This window comes from Ahaetulla prasina, chromosome 2 (genome assembly GCF_028640845.1).
Source record: "Ahaetulla prasina isolate Xishuangbanna chromosome 2, ASM2864084v1, whole genome shotgun sequence".
Taxonomy (NCBI): Eukaryota; Metazoa; Chordata; class Lepidosauria; order Squamata; family Colubridae; genus Ahaetulla; species Ahaetulla prasina.
This window is the reverse complement of record NC_080540.1, coordinates 168,518,746-168,530,689: the sequence shown is the minus strand read 5'-3', so window position 1 is coordinate 168,530,689 and position 11,944 is coordinate 168,518,746. Positions and strand designations below refer to the sequence as shown.

Genomic DNA, 11,944 nt, shown 5'->3' with positions numbered 1-11,944 from the left:
CTGTGGGCGTGGCAGGGGAAGGATAGTACAAAATCTCCATTCCCACCCCACTCTGGGGGAAGGATATTGCAAAATCTCCATTCTCACCCCACTCTGGGGCTAGCCAGAGGTGGGTTTTGCTAGTTCTCCGAATACTCAACATTTCCGCTGCCAATTCTCCGAACTGCTCAAACTTTCCACTACCGGTTCTCCAGAACCTGTCAGAACCTGCTGGATTTCGCCCCTGCTACAAAGTAGACAGTGGTGTAGGCACTAGTAGAAAGGCAGACGGTGCTTTTGAGCTGCTCCAGTACAGGTTCACCACAGTACAGAAAGCTTCAAATGCTTGCACGTTGTTCACCAAGCCATGCTTTTATTACTATATAAGATACAACAACATTTATGATGACATATACCAAGATATTTTCTACATGTACTGATATACAGGATATCCTTAACTTACAACAGTTTGCAAATTACAACACCACTAGAAAATGTGACTTACGACCATTTTTCACAGTTAACGACCTTTGCAGCATCCCCATGATCATGTGATCAAAATCCAAATGCTTGGCAACTGGTTCATATTTATGATGGTTGACAAGCAAAGTCAACGGGGAAGCCAGGTTCATGTAACAATTGTGTTACTAACTTATCAAGTGCAGTGATTCACTTAACAACTGTGGTAAGAAAGGTTGTACGATGGGGCAAAGCTCCCTCAACAAATGTCTCACTTGACAACAGAAATATTGGGCTCAGTTGTAGTCATAAGTAGAGGACTGCCTGTACACTGTATATATTATAGAATATATGTACATACAAGGAGTCCCAGAGTCTCTCTCTCTGTCTCTCTCTCTCTCTTTCTCATATATATATTGTTAGTTGCGAAGTCATGTCCGATCCATCGTGACCCCATGGACAACGTTCCTCCAGGCCTTCCTATTCTCTACCATCCCCCAGAATCCATTTAAGCTCACACCAACTGCTTCAGTGACTCCATCCAGCCACCTCATTCTCTGTCGTCCCCTTCTTCTTTTGCCCTCAATCTTTCCCAGCATTAGGCTCTTCTCCAGTGAGTCCTTCCTTCTCATTAGATGGCCAAAGTATTTCAGTTTCATCTTCAGGATCTGGCCTTCTAAAGAGCAGTCAGGGTTGTTTTTATATATATATATATATAATGTTAAAGATTACTTCAGCTTCAATCGCAACAATACATGAGCACACAATAGATTTAAGCTTAATGTGAACTGCTCCAATCTTGATTGTAGAAAATATGACTTCAGTAATAGAGTTGTTAATTGTAGAGTTGCCACCACATGTTTACTGGACCCATGCCCCTCCTGGTTGGTGCTGGCCACACAAGAGGTGACACGAGGCTGGCTTCTGGGGATTACGAATGCTTCTTTGTTGGAAGGGGTTGTTCCTACTGCCTTGAAAGAGGCAGTGGTGAGACCCCTCCTCAAGAAGCCTTCCCTGGACCCAGCTGTTTTAGGAAATTATCGTCCGGTCTCCAACCTTCGCTTTGTGGCAAAGGTTGTAGAGAGTGTGGTGGCACGTCAATTACCCCAATACCTGGATGAAACTGTCTATCTAGACCCGTTCCAGTCCAGCTTTCGGCCCGGATACAGTACGGAGATGGCTTTGGTCGCGTTGGTTGACGATCTCTGGAGGGCCAGGGATAGGGGTTATTCCTCTGCCCTGGTCCTATTAAACCTCTCAGCGGCTTTTGATACCATCGACCATGGTATCCTGCTGCACCGGCTGGGGAGTTTGGGAGTGGGAGGCACCGTTTATCGGTGGTTCTCCTCCTATCTCTCTGACCGGTTACAGACAATGTTGGCAGGGGGGCAGAGATCGCCCCCGAGGCGCCTCACTTGTGGGGTGCCGCAGGGGTCGATTCTCTCGCCTCTCCTGTTCAACATCTATATGAAGCCGCTGGGTGAGATCATCAGTGGTTTTGGGGTGAGGTACCAACTGTACGCTGATGATACGCAGCTGTACTTCTCCACCCCAGGTCACCCCAACGAAGCTATCGAAGTGCTGTCCTGGTGTCTGGAAGCCGTACGGGTCTGGATGGGGAGAAACAGGCTCAAGCTCAATCCCTCCAAGACGGAGTGGCTGTGGATGCCGGCACCCCGGTACAGTCAGCTGCAGCCGCGGCTGACTGTTGGGGGCGAGTCATTGGCCCTGATGGAAAGGGTGCGCAACTTGGGCGTCCTCCTGGATGGACGGCTGTCTTTTGAAGATCACCTGACGGCCGTCTCCAGGAGAGCTTTTCATCAGGTTCGCCTGATTCGCCAGTCCCTTCTTTGACCAGGATGCCCTATGCACAGTCACTCATGCTCTTGTTACCTCTCGCTTGGACTACTGCAATGCTCTCTACATGGGGCTCCCCTTGAAGAGCACCTGGAGGCTCCAGTTGGTGCAGAATGCAGCTGCGTGGGTGATAGAGGGAGCCGCTTGCGGCTCCCATGTGACACCAATCCTGCGCAGGCTGCACTGGCTACCTGTGGTCTTTCGGGTGCACTTCAAGGTGCTGGTGACCACCTTTAAAGCGCTCCATGGCTTAGGGCCGGGTTATCTGCGGGACCGCCTACTGCTACCGATTGCCTCTCACCGACCCGTGCGTTCTCACAGAGAGGGACTCCTCAGGGTGCCGTCCGCCAAGTAATGTCGGCTGGGGGGCCCTACCCTCTGGAATGAACTTCCCACAGGACTTCGCCAACTTCCTGACCATCGAACGTTTCGCCGCGAGTTGAAAACATATTTGTTCATTCGTGCAGGACTGGCATAGGATTTTAGATTTTTATATAGTTTTAATTTTAATGGGTTTTATTGTTTTAAATTTATCTTAATTTGGGCCAAATTGAATAAGTTTTTTAAATAGTATTTTATCTTGTATTTATCTTGTTCTTATGTTTTTCTCTGGCTGTAAACCGCCCTGAGTCCTTCGGGAGAAAGGTATAAAAATCTAATAAATAAATAAATAAATAAATAAAATAATGCCTGGAATGCACTACCTGACTCTGTGGTCTCTTCCCAAAATCCCCAAAGCTTTAACCAAAGACTATCTACTATTGACTTCACCCCATTCCTAAGAGGTCTGTAAGGGGTGTGCGTAAGAGCACCAGCGTGCCTACCGTTCCTGTCCTAATATTCCCTTTGATTGTATCCAATTCGTATAGTTATTTCATGCTTATGCTTATATATATGCTTATATATCGTATAGTTATTTCATGCTTATACTTATATATACTGTTGTGACAAATAAATAAATAAATAAATAATTATATATACGTATATGTATATGTATACATACACACATATACATATTTCTGTGTGTGTGTACGCACAACTTACAAACACTCTCACAATAGAAATGTGATTTTAAAAATAAATACTCCTGCTTGCCACTTTGAATCTCCTATCCTTTGGGATCAACAGTGGCAACCTTTGTCTGCTCTGCTTCCTAACAGAATCCTGTTTGGGTTTCACAGGCAAAGGTCACCCCTCCCAGCCCCCTTCCACTATGCACACATTTTTCACCCACCGGTACGAAAAGGATTAAACAGAGTCACCTTCTGGGAAGTCAAGAGGACATAGCCTCTGCAAGAGGAAATGACACATAGGAACTTACTGCTGGTGGCAACAGCAGACTTCCAAAGTCCTTCTCCCCAGCTGTTCAGTTGGCAACCCCACCCCCATCCCGCTTACCAGGGTTGTTGTTGTCGTTGCTACTACCAGGAAGTAGTGTGAAGGGTTTGTTGAACTCTTATTTTAAAATAGACTTATGTATGCAACAGGAAATGAATTTATGGCAAGGCAGACCAGTATGTTGTAGGTTAAGAAGTTGGATTGGGAGGGTGAAATAAAGGATCAGCTCAATCTCAGCCAAAGATGCTCAGTAGATTCCTGTTGGGGCTAGGCATTACATCTCTGCCCAACCTCCCTTTTGTTATCCTGAGTACCTGGAGAAAAGGTGGAACATAAACGAACAAAAGCATTTGGCCATCAAGCTCAGCAATTAGCCAGAATTGCAGCATCTCTCCAGGTTATTGAACGGGGTCTTTTCCCACCAATCTCCAGAGTTTCAGATCTTGCACTTGGATTTAATTACCGAGCCATGGCCTCTGGCCTTGTTCTAAATCAAGACATACAAGCTGAAAACCAATTTTGATCTAGTTCACACATTGCACTAAACCGTAATATAAAACAGCCACCAACTGTAGTTTATTCAATCAGTGAAATTGTTTAATGAACAGTGTTGCTTTTTACTCAATGAAAGCCAAGTGTACCTGGAAGGTGGTTTGAAAGAAGAATCAAATGGATGGCTGACGTGTAGCATATCTGATCCTGATGAAATTTCAAAAAAGGGGGCTTCTAATGCTATTCATCAAAAGGTGTTGTGTTCCCATCCCATCTTTCCATCTTTCATGGTGGTTCTGTAGAAAGAAAGGAAAAAAAAGTAGGAGACAATTGGCAACAAAACACAGGATGACATTGTCATCTGAGCATCTCCATAAACTTCCTCAAACAATTTTCGGCTCATAAGTCAAGGACTATCTGCATCTTGTTCTATGTATTATTATGTCCTGAAGTCACACAGTCTAATCAAACTATCTTAAACAGACCAGGCAACCTTCTCTTGTAGAGCATCCTCCATTCCAATTCTTGAAATCTTCAATGAACAGGCCTGCTGGACAGTGGTGGGTTTCAAAAAATTTTTACTACCAGTTCTGTGGGTGTGGCTTGGTGGGCGTGCCATGGCTTGGTGGGCATGGCATGGGAAGGATACTGTAAAATCTCCATTCCCACCCCTATCCAGGGGAAGGATACTGTAAAATCTCCATTCGCTCCCCAATCCAGGGGAAGGTTACTGAAAAATCCCCATTTCCTCCCTATCAGCTGGGACTCCGGAGGCAGAGAATAATTGATGGCGGGGCCAGTCAGAATTTTTACTACCGGTTCTCCGAACTACTCAAAATTTCCGCTACCAGTTCTCCAGAACTGGTCAGAACCTGCTGAAACCTACCGCTGCTGCTGGAGATAACAGCATTTGTATGAGAAGAAACCATGTTAGACAAGTTGCAGCCTCATTAAAAGCAGCAAAACTTTCTTCTTGATTAATTTGCACAAAATCATAAATACATTGGACCACAACTTCTAAATCAAGACGTGGCTTGCTTCATTACAGCATACATGAGTCATGCAATTCTATAACTGTGCTTTAGGCACCTAACCAATGGTGGTTTATTTAACCAAACATAAATGTGCATCCATTGGTTTACTTAGCATAATGTATGAACATAAATTTCACCAAAATTTCATGTCAGCAGCATCACAGGGTCAGGACACACCATTCCTTTTCTATGTGTATAATGATGTTGTGGGCATATGCAGAAAGTGTGACGCTGCTTTTCTCATTCTGGGGAACGCAGTGATCTCATATGGACATTGTTGTTCAGACCTTCTTGCCAGTGGTTAGTGTGATAACATCGAGCCAGAATTGGGTCATGGATCGACATAAATCAAAGGGTTATGCTTTGGGGAAGACAGACTTCCCACCCATTTATGTCCAATAGGGACTCCATTTTTCCCCCAAATGGTATTGCATGAGGAGAATTAAAGTGAGATAGCATGACTTCATTAGCCCTTTCCCCATTGGCCAGGCACGCAGCAGTAGGTGGGACTTGGCCATTGTAGTCATTCTGTGTGTGTGTGGGAAGACAGTTGTACGCTGCCAAGAATTGACAATTAAATCTGTAGCTGAGAGGCTGACTTTCTCTCCAGAATGTTTAGGTGTATACAGATTGAGTTTTAAAAAGAGAAGAATTGGCTGTTTTTTTTTTTATGTTGCCCCAGCATAGCTAATTGATGGAGTTAATTTTGATCCTATGCAAAATCTAGGTTAGATCCAATCTGCCCTCAGGCAGCCAATCAAATTGCAGTGATGAGATCAGCATGGGGATTCATAATCCAAGTGCCACTATTACAGGTAGTCCTCAAAGTACGACTGTACTTGAGTCCGGAATTACAGTTGTAAGTCACAGTGATCATTAGGTGAGTCACCTTTGTGAGCGTGCCTGATTTTACAACCTTTTTTGTGGTGGTTGTTAAGTGAACACTAAGGTTGTTAATGAATCCATTATCTACAATGGGTATTTTTTGGCAGGTAAAAGGGATGCGGTGGCTCAGGGGCTAAGACGTTGAGCTTGTCGATCAAAAGGTCGGCAGCTCGGTGATTCGAATCCCTAGTGCTGCCGTGTAACAGGGTGAGCTCCCATTACTTGTCCCAGCTTCTGCCAACCTAGCATTACGAAAGCACGTAAAAATGCAAGTAGAAAAAATAGAGACCACCTTTGATGGGAAGGTAACAGCGTTCCGTGCGCCTTTGGCATTGAGTCATGCCAGCCACATGACCACGGAGATGTCTTCGGACAACGTTGGCTCTTCGGCTTTGAAACGGAGATGAGCACCGCCCCCTAGAGTCGGCAATGACTAGCACATATGTGCGAGGGGAACCTTTACCTTTACCTAACTGGCAAAAACCACCAGAAATTGTGGTCACATGACTGAAGGATGGTGCAAAAGGCCATAAATGCCAGCTTGTTGCCAAAAGCATGACTCTGGGGCTAAAATTAGAATTTCAAAACTGGGTCATAAGTATCTTTTTAAGGGTCTATTATAATAGTCACTAAGCATTTGTTTGTTAAGCAAGGAATACCTGAACATACTTGCGCCCTGCTGTCTGACACAATTATGTGGAATTTGGATGATGGCACATCACCACACCAGACTATGCTGAAGATGCTGTGGAGATCTGCAGGGGACCTCTGTGCAAAACTGGATGTGAACAAAAAGATGAAATTAAATCTTAGCAAAAGGGAGTTAGGGTTCCTTCAGAAATGTCTTGGTGCTCATTTGCACCAAGTGATAGTTCCGGGTGGAGTTGTACTCCCCAAAATAACTTCCCGGGTGACTTGGGGGCTCTCCTAGCCATGCAGCTCTTGATAGATCAGCAGGTAGAGACAGTGGCCAGGACAAGCTTTGTCCAGCTGGAGCTGTCCCTTCCTGGACCATGAGGCTTGCCAATAGTGACTCACGCCTTTATCTCCACACAGACGTCTGCAACACGCTCGGCAGCAGTTGCCTTTGAAGGTGGTTTGGAAGCTGGAACTGGCACGCAAGGCAGTGGCTAGGCTGCTGGCAGTCAAAGGCTGCTTTGGCTATGGAACAGCAATTGTCAGGCCCAAGCCTAGAGACGAGACAGTGACACCCAATCCAATCCAATCCTTTATTTGCTTACATCTAACAGAATTACAAAACCTTGCCAAACTAAAGCTATAACTTTCTAAGTTGCTAGATATATCCTGAGTGATTCTAGGGTGTGGTTTCTCTGAACCTCTTCCCCTCTTTCCCTTCCAGCTCCAGAGTGTTCAGTCTCTTGATCTGGGTCTCTTTCTCAGAAAGTTCTGGGTTGGCCAAACCAGGGGTGAAATGCTCCCAGTTTGGACTAGATCAGCCAATCCAGTAGTAAGGGCGGTGAGTGGTTCGGAGAACCGGTAGCAAAAATCCCTCTCCCCCTGCCCATGCCCAGCTGAGCCGCGTGATCGTCAGAGCCTTTTTTTTTTTTAAACTTTTAAAAGCATTTTTTTAAAGGTAAAAAAGCTGAAGCCTGCTAGGCAAAAAATGGGGGGTGTAGGCAAAAAATGGAGGTTGGGGGGGTTCGTTTTTGAGAGGGAGGGAGCGAGGGAGAGAGAGAGAGAGAGAGAGAGAGAGAGAGAGAGAGAGAGAGAGAGAGAAAGAAAGAAAGAAAGAAAGAAAGAAAGAAAGAAAGAAAGAAAGAAAGAAAGAAAGAAAGAAAGAAAGAAAGAGGAGGAAGTAGGTAGGTTGGGAGGGAGGGAGGGACGGAGGGAGGGAGGGAGAGAGGAAAGAAGGAAGGAAGGAAAAAGGAGAGGAAGGAAGAACTACAAACCTGGCACAAGACGCAGCTTCAGAGGATAATAATAAAAAAAAAAATCCAGGGCTGGAAGGGACCTGGAGGTCATCTAGTCCAACCCTGTTCCAGCAGGACATTGGAAGTGAGTTTCTGTCTTTTGATCCCCCAGTCACATGGTTACATAGCCATACCCACCCCGTCACATGACCCCACCAAGCCACACCCACAGAACCGGTAGGAAAGGCATTTAGATTTCACCACTAGGCCAAACCCTCCCTCTCAGCTGCTGCAGGTGCACTTTGTTGAGTGCTCTGTTAGTTGAGGGGTCCTTGGTGCTCTCTGAGCTTGGTTGTTTTCTTACAGACATTTCATTACCCAGATTAAGTAACATCATCAGTGCAAGTCGCACTAGCACTGGTGATGTTGTCTAGTTTGCGTAAGGAAACATCTGCAAGGAAACAACCAAGCTCAGAAAGCACCAAGGATCCCTCATTTCAACTCTGAGCTACAAATGTCTATGGAGATTCTCAGTCATCAAGGTCATAGTTGTCCCAATGGTGTGTTGTTGTTTTTCAAGAGGCAACTGGACTTTCTGGTTTTTGTTTGAAGATGTTTCGGTTCTCATCCAAGAAGCTTCTTCAGCTTTGACTGGATGGTAGAGAATGGGAGAATTTATACTCCTTTCAGACAGCCGGTTATTTGCATTCTGAGCTACAAATATTCTCCTTTATTGGTTCTGTTAGTTCCCTATAAATTCTGGGTCCAATTCCCAGTGGCAGCTATTATTTATAAAGCCTTATCCAATATGAAGTTAGTTGAAAGAGAAACTGCCTCTTTCCAAATCATTCTTCCCATTGTATGTGGTGGCGCAGTGGTTAGAATGCAGTATTGCAGGCTAAACCACAGCATACTGTCAGCAGTTCGATCCTGATCGGCTCAAGGTTGATTCAGCCTTCCATCCTTCCAAGGTCAGTAAAATGAAGACCCAGATTGTTGGGAGCCATATCCTGACTCTGTAAACCGCTTAGAGAGGGCTGTAAAAGCACTGTAAAGCGGTATATAAGTCTAAGTGCTATTGCTATCAAGAGTGGTGCTGCTATTAAGATGAAAGGGCTTGTACACTGAGGCAGTCTTCTTCTTTGGCAGCCTTGATGCTTTGGAGCACCTTGTCTCAGAGATATGCCTGGTCCCCTTGTTGGCCTCTACAAAGCCATGAAGCCGTTTTATTTAGTCTGGCCTGTGGTTTGGGATTTGGTTCAGTTTTATTTGGTGTTGCTGATTTATGTTAAATAGTCCCATGCGATTGGTAACAAAGTTATAAACAGTTATAATCATAACAATAGCCAGGGTATTCCAATCATACTTGGCCAATAAAAGATTCTGTTCTATTCTATTCTATGATAATGTACCAAAACCAGTGGTGAAATCCAATTTTTTTTACTACCGGTTCTGTGGGTGTGGCTTAATGGGAGTGGCGTGGCTTGGAGGGCGTGGCTTGGTGAGCGTGGTGTAGCTTGCTGGGCGTGGCAGAGGAAAGATACTACAAAATCTTCATTCCCACCCCACTCCAGGGGAAGGATACTGCAAAATCTCCATTCCCTCCCCACTCCTGGGGGAAGGATATTGCAAAATCTCCATTCCTACCCCACTTTGGGGCCAGCCAGAGGTGATATTTGCCGGTTTTCCAAACTACTCAAAATTTCCACTATCGGTTCTCCAGAACCTGTCAGAACCTGCTGGATTTCACCTCTGGTCAAAACCCAACAAATGAACTGTAGCATGGACTACGTTCTAGATAAGCCCAACCCAAATGTTAGGCAAAATGACCTATCTTGAGAACTAAAAATAATTAAATATTTTAAATTATTGAGGTGAGAAGCACTGGGGGAATACTATGCTTGATATTTGAAGGGCAGGGTGAGTGGAGACAGAGGTGTCATTTGCTGGCTTCAGTCATAGATATTAAGCAGTTGCCCCCCTTAGAGCTAGTAATGGATTGTTTTCTCCTGAGAGGAAATCAGAAGACAGAAAGATGCTTCCTCCATACTATATTTTCTCATTTTTTAAAAAATGTGAACAGCTTTAGGATATTTATATAAAGACCAATATATAAGTATCTTGTATAGTGAGTTAACTGAGCCACTACCCACAATTAGCTTTCTTTTGTTCAAACATATTTTGGCAGCTACAGTGGTCTTTGGTTGGGAACTTAAGAAAGAGAAACAACTCTTACAATTTTGAGAGACAAAATGAGAAAAAGAAATTGAATACTTTATTTGGCCAAGTGTGTTTAGACACACAAGGAATTTGTCTCTGGAGCAGAAGCTCTCATGTGCATGCAAAACAACAGAGTAATAATATTCTTAGTAATAATAGCAGTAAGAGGAGGTAGTAGAAAAGATTAGAACTACAACACAACAACAACAACAACAATAATTACAGCCAAATTACATGGGTAAATATACTTAGATATGAAACATTGCTGTGGGAATTAGGTGTTGGTAGGAGGTGATGGTAGGAGGGGAAAAAACTGTCTCACCATTTACTTGTTTTGGCATGCAATGCCCTATAGCGACATCCTGAAACAGTTTAAGTCCAGGATGTGAGGGGTCTGCAGATATTTTCTCAGGTTTTCTATGGAAGGCCTGTGCTAAAGCTAATTTTGTACTAAAGCTGTACATTGCTGCTCCCTGTGAGATTTTAAGCTGCAAATGTACCATCATCAAAAGACCATAAATGTGACTACATGTTGTTCTGTTGGAAAACAGAGAAGCACGCACCGTTTTAAGTTAACAAGATTTCCAAAAGTTAAAAAAGGAAGGCCTTTGGCAGGGCACTCCAACAGAAGTCGGTCACATATTTGGCTTGCTCACCATTATTGCTATTGAATCCCTTGTTTCCTTAATGCAAAACAAGTGTTCTTATTTTCCACTGTAAAATATAGAAGGGAATAGTTGCTGAATAGAATGTATAGCCAAGAATGTGAGCCGAGAAACCCTTGGTTTCAGCATATAGCCCTAGAAAAATATACAGTACCCATTGAAATTAGTGACACTTCTTATTAATTATGTATATGACAGCACTTGTTTCACAGCATTGTTGTATGGATTAAATTGTTTTCCAATAATCTGGTAAGCAAGAATCATTTTGAAAATCTGAAACTTGCATTGCTTTACATCTGGCACAGATTTAAGGGTGATAATTTGAGTTATCCACCCATAAGTGCATTGCTGTATTCCATTTCTCAGCAAGCACCATTAGGATAGCTTGTCTTTTCATGGGCTTGAATTGATCATGATACAGAGACAGCTGTACTCACCATCCCCAGAAAACCAGAGCATAGATGCATGCAGAAACATGACTATAAAACTTCTTAGAGGGTGTAGCTGCTGCACCCACAGTAATGCATGCTTACCAAGAGATTAGCTGATGTCATTTGCCAGGGTTGACCTACTGGTAAGTGTACTTACAATTGTAGCCTTTGATTTTTCAGTCAATTTATTTCTCAGTGCAGCAGCATATGCCAATTTGAACAATGATCTGACCGATATGCTGGGAATGGAAGTTCAGTGACATCTAGATAACAACAAAGCAACTGAGTTTTCTGTGTCTCTTTGCTGTGGTCATCTGGATTTTGCAGCCCACATCTGTTAGCCGCAATAAAAGCAGAAGTAGATTAGCCGAAAGAGTCAATGCAGTCTTAGGCTCCATTAACAGAGGGAAAGGATCAAAATCATGTGAAGTATTAATACTGCTTTATAAGGCCTTGGTAAGACTACACATGGAATACTGAATCCAATTTTGGTCACCACAATATTAAAAAAACGTTGAAACTCTAGGAAGAGTGGAGAGAAGAGCAACAAAGATGATGAGGGGGCTGGAGGCTAAAATATATGAAGAATGGTTGCAGGAATTGGGTATGGCGAGTCAAGTGAAAAGAAGGACTAGGGGTGAAATGATAGCAGTGTTCCAATATTTGAAGGGCTTCCATAAAGAAGAGGGGATCTACCTATTTTCCAAAGCATT

General features: G+C 43.8%; 1 long non-coding RNA gene across 1 annotated transcript; it reads right to left on the bottom strand.

Annotated features, from left to right (window-relative positions):
* Window positions 1–4,374: 4,374 nt before the first annotated feature.
* LOC131190255 (uncharacterized) lies at window positions 4,375–11,544 on the bottom strand. The gene is made up of 3 exons (XR_009153273.1): window positions 11,389–11,544; window positions 6,704–6,822; window positions 4,375–4,421 (listed from the first exon to the last, which is right to left on the bottom strand). It is a non-coding gene; the product is annotated as an uncharacterized LOC131190255 (long non-coding RNA).
* Between the last annotated feature and the right edge of the window lie 400 nt (window positions 11,545–11,944).